Source organism: Ascaphus truei, chromosome 15 (assembly GCF_040206685.1).
Source record: "Ascaphus truei isolate aAscTru1 chromosome 15, aAscTru1.hap1, whole genome shotgun sequence".
Lineage (NCBI taxonomy): Eukaryota > Metazoa > Chordata > Amphibia > Anura > Ascaphidae > Ascaphus > Ascaphus truei.
This window is the reverse complement of record NC_134497.1, coordinates 1,076,252-1,085,602: the sequence shown is the minus strand read 5'-3', so window position 1 is coordinate 1,085,602 and position 9,351 is coordinate 1,076,252. Positions and strand designations below refer to the sequence as shown.

General features: G+C 45.6%; 1 long non-coding RNA gene across 1 annotated transcript; it reads left to right on the top strand.

Annotated features, from left to right (window-relative positions):
- The first annotated feature begins 3,657 nt into the window (after positions 1-3,657).
- Positions 3,658-8,020, top strand: LOC142466963 (uncharacterized). Its single transcript, XR_012788275.1, has 3 exons — positions 3,658-3,912; positions 4,325-4,469; positions 7,347-8,020. It is a non-coding gene; the product is annotated as an uncharacterized LOC142466963 (long non-coding RNA).
- Positions 8,021-9,351: the final 1,331 nt, after the last annotated feature.

Below are 9,351 nucleotides of genomic sequence, written 5' to 3'. Positions count from 1 at the left end.
GGTAAGATCCCAGGTGGGGTTGCAGCTTTAGATATTGTGAAGCGGGGACGTCCAGACACTGGTTAAGGGGTTCAGGAAACTAGTCACTCACATCTGGCTTTTATTTCTAGATCCAACATTTACTTACACACACACACACACGTAACAAGGACTAATTGTAGTATAATGTAATACATATATATATATATATATATATACAGTGTTCGACAAATCACCCAAAAATCTACTAGCCCAACCAAAAAATCTACTCGCCACCTAGTCCCGCCCCCAACCCCGTCCCTAGTCCCGCCCCCAACCCTAGTCCCGCCCCCAACCCCGCTTTAAAATAAAATATATAAATAAAATACATTTAATAAATTTTTAGTCAGAACATTAGTTTTTGACAAATGCATTTATTGTCCCCCGCTCCCCTTTCTCCCCCCCCCCCGCTCCTCTTTCTCCCCCCGCTCCCATTTCCCCCCCCCCCTGCTCCCCTGTCTCCCCCCCCCCACTCCCCTTTCTCCCCCCCCAGCTCCCCTTTCTCCCCCCCGCTCCCCTTTCTCCCCCCCCCCCGCTCCCCTTTCTCCCCCCCCGCTCCCCTTTCTCCCCCCCCGCTCCCCTGTCTCCCCCCCCGCTCCCCTTTCTCCCCCCCCCCCGCTCCCCTTTCTCCCCCCCCGCTCCCCTTTCTCCCCCCCCGCTCCCCTTTCTCCCCCCCCGCTCCCCTTTCTCCCCCTCACTCCCCTTTCTCCCCCCCACTCCCCTTTCTCCCCCCCTCGCTCCCCTTTCTCCCCCCTCGCTCCACTTTCTCCCCCCCCGCTCCCCTTTCTCCCCCCCGCTCCTGTTTTTCCCCCCCTGCTCCCCTTTCTCCCCCCCTGCTCCCCTTTCTCCCCCCCGCTCCCCTTTCTCCCCTCCCCCCCACTCCCCTTTCTCCCCCCACACACCCCTTTCTCCCCCCCCGCTCCCCTTTCTCCCCCCCCGCTCCCCTTTCTCCCCCCCCCACTCCCCTTTCTCCCCCCCCACTCCCCTTTCTCCCCTCCCCACTCCCCTTTCTCCCCTCCCCACTCCCCTTTCTCCCCCCCCCCGCTCCACTTTCTCCCCCCCGCTCCCCTTTCTCCACCCCCCCGCTCCCCTTTCCCTCCCCCTCCCCTTTCCCTCACCCTCCTCCTTTTTCCCTCCCCCTCCTCCCCTTTCCGTCCCCCCTCCTCCCCTTTCCCTCGCCCTGCCTCCCCTTTCCCTCCCCCCTCCTCCCCTTTCCCTCCCCCTCCTCCCCTCCCACACCCTTCCCCTCTCCCACACCCTTCCCCTCTCCCACACCCTTCCCCCCTCCCACACCCTACCCCCCCTTTCACCCCCTTCCCCCCCTCCCACACCCTTCCCCCCCTTCCCACCAATCTTCGCCTTCCTGCCCGCCTTCCTGCCTCCCCGCCTCTGCTTTCGCGCCCACCCGCCTCTGCCTTTCACCCGCCCTTACTCAGCCTGCCTCTGCCTTTCACCCACCACCTCACAGCCGCTGCACGCACTCAACAGAATCCCGCCACACTCGACACATACCTGCCGCCACACACACCTGCTGCCTCCCGCCCCTACGCACCGACATCACTGACCCACCGCCTCACACCCTAGCAGGACCCCCACTCACAGAGAGCACTCACAACCCACGCGACACCTGCCGCCTCACACCCTAGCAGGACCCCACTCACAGACAGCACTCACAACCCATGTGCCATCCGCCGCCTCACACCCTAGCAGGACCCCCACTCACAGACAGCACTCACAACCCACGCGCCACCTGCCGCCTCACACCCTAGCAGGACACACGCCTCACATTTTTACATCTGTTATGTCACCAAAATATACATTGTACTGTGGTGTGTTTACAATAAACCATTTTTAAACAACATCGTATTACATTTTATTCCATCTTTCTTTTCAACATTATTATCCAACCTTTACAACAAATACTCACCTATTGTTCCACAATTTATAAATAATACTACCTGTTATGCATTTACATCCCGGGCAACGCCGGGTCTCTCAGCTAGTATTCTATATAGTCCAAAGCAGCCATTCGAGCCATTGACTTCAAATGCAATTTGTCAGAAAACTGAGTGATTGAGATGCCCGGTCCTGCACTTTTACAGAGGCTTCCTGTACTTGCAACTGCAGAACCATTCTGTCTGACCTGTTCATTGGCCTCATAAGTGGAAGGTCGTGCCTTATCTCACTGCTTTTAGGGTTTGTGTCCCATGTAAGAAATAAGCTTGTTGAAACGCTTTGGGACATAGCAGGCAACACACAGTCGATCACTCCTGCAGACTGAGCCCAACCTGTGAGCATGACAGCAGGTAACACTGAACGCATGCACAATGCGGAGGAGCAATAGATAGAAGGCTGCAGTCACCAAGAGACACTTTACTGTGTCTACGGCTCATACCTCGGGCGTCTGTAAGTAGATTGGCAATGTTTGCTACTTCTTATTAAACTACTTTCGACATTGCTACACTGTGAAGGTTTTCTCTTGCATGTGGTCTGGACATGTGCACAGTTGGAAACAATAAACATTTGTAGCTAAAAGGCCAGCTGCTGGAAAGTGTGCCCCGCGTCAACTCCAACCCGACAAGAAGCTGACATAGTGACGGCCTGATTTCTGACCTCCGGGAGAACTCACATCTTAGAGTTTTACAGTTCTCCACGGTTAACAATGTTTATTAACACTTGGGACATTTGAGACGGCATCTCGGTTATGATGATGATGCCAGGAAAATATCCACATACCTAACGTTCCTGGCTCAAGAAGAGATTTTTATTAGGGGAATAAATACAACATCAGATTAGTGAGTACATGACTACACTACTTGGTGTGTTTATTTTTTATCACAGCCAGTGTGGGAGTCAGATCCGTAACTGGGTTAAGCATTTCCTTTTTTGTTTTGAGTCAAGGTTCATAAAAGGTGACGCTTTACATGTGCCTTTGAGCAGAGGGAGGGTATGTCTCTGTATATATAGAACCAGAAGCTCTGCTAGAGGCTTAGTTCTTGTGCCCCGTACAGCACTGTTTTCGGGGACTATAAACCGCACATGTGCCATTTTTAATGCATACATGACCTTCAAATGGCATATTTTGTACATGTGACTTATTTTGTGCAGATTTGTCTACAGTCTCAGTAATCGTTTTTATTTTCTAGCGCAGCTATAGTATGCAGAATGTTTCGGGCACTTGAGTCCCTGCTCCACAGAACTTACGATCTATTTTGTAGGTGCCTGAGGCACAGAAGATAGAGTAACATGCCCAAGGTCACAAGAACAGGTGACATTGGGATTAGTTTCCAACTGTGCACATGTCCAGACCACATGCAAGAGAAAACCTTCACGGTGTAGCAATGTCGAAGTACCGGTAGTTTAATAAAAAGTAGCAAACATTGCCAATCTACATACAGACGCCCGAGGTATGAGCCCGTAGTCAAAGTAAAGTGTCTATTGGTGCCTGCATCCTTCGTCTATTGCTCCTCTGCATTGCGCATGTGTTTGGTGTTACCTGCTGAACCTCAGCAGGCTATTTATTTTGGGTTACTTGGTGTCGCCAGCGGTCCAATTACATCCAGACATTTTTACAGAATCTCTGCAAATAATTGTGGATTTTGCTAAATCCCATTTCTATTGTTTTTTTTCGACAGTTGCAGAAAATCACAAGAATTGGTCAACGGGGATCATGGGAAAAAAATCCCCACTTACCCTGAAAACAGTGATTTGCGGGAATGAGTTTCCTCCTCCTGCTGGATATTACAGTATGAAAGTGTACATTAGATGGAGAGATTAATGCTATGAAAGAGCAATTTGCCACATTTCAAAATAACAGTGAATTATCAGTGGTGGAAGAAAGAATTAAGTCCAAAATGGACAGTGTGCAAAAGGATATTATTGGCCGTAAGCAGCGTAAGTTCCAAAGGGACAGGATTGACTGTAAAACTGGCTGCTATAGAAGCTGGAAGACAAAAACATCTAAATATAAAGAGAAACATAAAGATCAAAAAGTCAATACTCCCATAAAATACCCAATCATTATAAAAAACCTGTTTCTGAGACCAAAGAAAGAGCTCCTAATCCGGTACAATTTATTACTCCTAAACCCAAAAGACAGGAAACACGGTCAAAATCATACCGAGAAAATACTGTTAACCCAAAAACCCTACATCTGTTCCGAATACCACGCACTTAGATAAGGAAATTGATTCCATATTTGAACAATACCCTCATAGTAACAAATACCAACCGTTGGTAGATTTTGAATTAGAACAACAGGCATCCACCAATAGCCGTGATGATAAACCTACATTTTCTTTTTTAGACTGGAGAAAGACCAGAGACCAGCAGAACGCGAGGGAAGTGATCAAAGATCTACTAGGGAGAGAGGGAACATCAAGAGACAGAAAAAGAAAAAGTACGGTAGAGGAACAAGAGGAGGTAGCAAGACAGGGAAAAGTACACAAACGGTAAAATCAAACTATACTAATATATGTAACATCAGTAACTATCCCATCACAGACAAAGAGAAGGATGTTCTTTCTAAAGGTTTGTCCTTTTCCCCTGTGGTGGGCCCTAGCAGTTTCCAGCTGTATGTGGATGTACAGCGCTTTGTTAGGAAGCTGTGTCTTAAGAAATATTTTGCAAGGGACGTTGTATCTAAGCAGGACACAAATGCTAATTTACCCATTTGTTCAGTGCCCAGCACAAGTTCTAAATTTAAGAACCCCTCAACTTTTTTTCCAAAGTTTATGAGTGCTCCTTTTGTAAGCACCTTTTCACAAATGGTTACAGATGACTTGGAATTACAAAGCAAAAATTTCAAAATTAAGAAACATAACTTGAGCATCGAAGAAAAGGATCTCCTGAAGGTACTTGGAGAGAGTGATGCAATTGTGATCAAGCCGGCAGACAAGGGGGGGGGGGGGCTGGTAATTATGGATAAAAGCTATTATGTCCAGGAATCATTACGTATTCTTACGGATATATCCACTTACCAGCCCCTTCTCTCCAATCCCACTGTTAAATATCAGCAACAACTATTGGAATTTCTGAACGAAGGCTTGGAACAACAAGTTTTGACCAAGCAGGAGTTCGATTTTCGGTATAATAAATATCCCGTTATTCCTATATTTTACATAATTCCCAAAATACACAAAATCTATAAAATCCTCCAGGACGTCCGATGGTATCCAGCATCAAATCACTTACCTCTCACTTATCAGAATTCATAGATTACCATTTGCAGCCATATGTCATCCAGCTTCCATCCTATTTAAGAGATACGACCCACATACTGCAGACCCTCAGGGACATCCAGTGGCAACAATTTTATTTAGTTACAGCAGATGTGTCTTCACTGTACACAGTCATTGACCACGTTCAGGGTTGTGAGGCTGTTGGCCAGGTATTAGATGGTGACCCCTTAATTTCCGACACATTTAAATCTTTTTTAGTCACAGGTATTAAATTTATTTTATCACATTTTTTTAATTTTAATGGATCTTATTATTTACAGACATGTGGCACCGCCATGGGTGCTAAGTTCGCTCCTAGTTATGCCAATCTTTTCATGGGCAGCTGGGAGGATAAATGTATTTGGTCCGGCTGTCCCTATGGAGCGAGCTTGGTCCTATGGTGGTGCTACATCGATGACATTTTCTTCATTTGGTCAGGCACCCCACTAGAGTTGTTATCATTTCAAGAGTATATGAATAATAATTTGTTTAATCTTAAATTCACTTTTACTTCTAGCAACACTTCTATTGAGTTTTTAGATTTATGTATATATATTGAAAATAACACTTTACACACCAAAACTTTTTTTAAATCCGTTCAAGCCAATAATTATTTGCACGCCAACAGCCATCACAACCCCGCGTGGATCAACAACATACCAAAAGGTCAATTTATTAGGTTAAAACGGAACAGTTCAAAAAATATTACTTTTCAGACACAAGCACAAGAATTAAAAAATAAATTTATCGAAAGGGAATACCCAATATGTGGTTTAGATCATACTATATCTGAGGTCGAATTGTTAGATAGAGATACGCTTCTTCAGTATAAAAAGAAAACTGAGACAACATCCAAAATATCATTTATTACACAATATAACTCAATGGCCTCCAATATAAAGAAGATCTTATATAAGCACTGGCCAATCCTTATGAAGGATAAGGATTTAACAAATATACTACCCAGCAGACCTAACATTGTGTTTACAAAAGCACCAAATATTGGACAGAAATTGGCACCTAGCTGTCCTCTCATGCAGAAGAAAGCACATAACAATTTCGGCCTTAAGAGTTACTTCATTGGCAGTGCGTGCACAGCCTGCAAATACAGTTTAAAAAGAACTTCATTTTCCTCTACGGTTACCTCCAAGATGTATAATATTAAACAACACATTAATTGCAATAGCACAAATGTTATTTATCTTTTGGAATGTCCCTGCGGTCTGCAGTATGTGGGAATGACTACAAGGCCAATCAAACGCCGTTTATACGAACACGTTTATAATATCCCCAAAGGTTTGATCACGCATAATGTGTCGAATCACTTTCTCCAGGTACATAATAGGGACCCCGCAGGACTAAAATGTATGGCCATAGAGGCACTTACACCAAATTGGCGGGGAGGCAATATCAATATCCTCCTGGGCAAAAAAGCGTCCTTTTGGATATATGACGCTGGCACCTCTGGGTCTTAATATTGAGTTCGACCTCAAAGCATTTCTTATTAACAAATAAATCTTCTAATAGGTCATCCTGCTTCTTTTGTCACTTAACATCTACATGGGTGTTTGGGTTTCACATTAATTTAATTGATTTATTTCATTGTTTGATAATGGGTTTATATTACACTTAAACCACTGGGATTGTGGATTATATTGATTGTATATATTACGTTACACATAGTTCATTATTATATGAGGTATTGCACATTTTGGTAGTTAATATAGATGGTTTATTCACTTTTTCATTTATTATTATTTTTTTACCTATATTGTAGGGGTTGAATTTGTGCCGAGCACTGAACATTTGATTATATATTGCGTTGTGCTCGGGGTGTTGGCTGGAATGGGTGGTGGCCTATTTTTGTAAGGCCATAGGCTCAATTCTATTCCTTCTGCACACTGTCTCTTCTATATCTGTTCATTCTCTGTGGTCCATTTCTAGGTTTTGACATGGATGGCCTTGGAGCTCAATACCATCTTGGAATATACATATCTTATTCTGGAATATCATTGAGAAGTCTATGTCATTCATTATTAATTAATTTTTTATTTAGTCATATATTTGCATATCATGTATTCATTTATTTTTCTCTTTTTTTATTTCCAGCTATATTTCATTATAGGTGGCTACCATTAGCCTTCTTTTGATATTAGGTTTATGTATGTATATGTATTTGTAAAGTTGTATGTCTTTAAGTGTTGTTAGCAGAGACCTTTGGTCTATATTTTCAAGCCATTGCGCATGTCCATTCTCAAATTGGGTTACTATACCTTTAAATCGGGACTACTTAAATGTGGATGTTCTATGACTGAGGAACTACTTTTCTACCCCTGAGGAAGGAAGCGCAGTCTTCCGAAACGCGTAGGGTGCTCTATGCGTGCACAGCTGATACTACAACATCTACCACACTTGCTATACCAATCCACGGACTTATCCCGGCCATTGTTCCTGTCTACGGCGGCTGCTGCTGTCGGCGTGGATCCTGCGCTGTTGTTGCGCACGTGATGACGCCTTCTCCTGCGACACGCGGCCCTGTGCGTCTGCCCTGCGGAGGTCTGTGGGGTGGACGGCAGGGAGGGTTCCCCTCCAAAGCTCCTGCTGATCATCTGATTTTTACCATCACGAGAGGGGATACTCTCAGATTTATCCACTGCCTTCAATTCTATAGTGCCTGGTAAGCGGCCAGTCCAACCCCGGCTGGAGTGCACATGTGACCCTTTGTTTTAGTGATATTATTTATTTTAATTAGCTATTGTATTAAATGTTATTTTTATATATCAGTCATTCGTTTTGTCTCAGCTATTGTGTGTCTATTATTTGTGAATAGTGTTGTGTGTTTGTTTAGTGATTGTTTAGTGATTGTATTACACTATGTTTGTTTTTATTTCTTTTACATGATTTATCGTCTTCACGAGGAGAGTTTGCGTGGATATCACCTCTTATCTGGTTGTATAAAATATTTTTCTTTTATATTCCATATTGGCCAAGCGCCATAAACATAACGTTTTTTCTTCTTTCATGAAAGGGTACATGCCGTTCATTCATTCATAGCTTCTGAACGACATTCCTTGGGCTTTAGCCAGATACCATCACACATCAGAGACGCAACTTGGAACATAATGTACTCGTACTGGGAGACAGGTTAACGATGGAGGGAAGAAACCAGACAGATAAGGAGAGAGCGGGTGGATTGGCAACAAAGAAAATAAACAATAACCAACACTGGACAGGCCCAGGTCAGAATAGGAGACTTGGTAACGGCCATGGCACAACTCAGGGCCGCCGGCAGATTTCCTGGGGCCCCGGACTAGAGTTTTGATGATCAGTGGTCCCTGTCTCACTCTTACCCCCCTCTCTTCCTCACTCTCCCTCACCTCCTCTCACTCCCCCCTCTTACTCAATCACGCTCTCTCAATCCCCCCTTCCTCACTCATCCCCTCCTCCCCCCCATGGCCAAACACACACACACAATTCCTCCCCATTACCAATTCAATTCCCCCCCACAATAATTACCCCTACACAATACCCACACAATCTTCCCACAAAATACTTACAACACAAACCGACCCTCCCCCAAATACACACTCCCACGCTGATGTGGGCCTCCCTCACTCTCCTGCGCCGGGCCTCTCTCACATGCCGGTGCACACCGAAAGCTGGGCCCAGTTTCCAGCGTGCACCAGCATATGAGAGGCCAGATACGGGAGAGTGAAGGAGGCCGCAGCTGGGGAGAGCCAAGGCCCGGTAGCAACCAGGGGCCCGGCAGCTGGACGCAGAAGTTGGGCCCGACAGGGCCAGCCAGGCCCCCCACAGCCTCCGGGCCTGGGTCAATTGTCCTAGTTCTCCCTCCCACCTTCCTGTCGGTGACCCTGCCACCGCAGCCAAGTCCCCACTGGCGCGTAGCCACACCACCACTGGAAGTTCCATGTGGGCGATGTGTGAGGTACGGAGAGTACGGGGATGGCAGGAGGAAGGGAGCGCTGGTTGCAGTTTTCTTCTTAGTTCATCTTCTGATTCTTTCTGTATAATGTTCACTTGGCCGGCAGGGGAGGTCCATGCGTGGGGTTAATGATCACAAAGGCGGAGAACCAAAAAAGCTCGTAAAATGTCC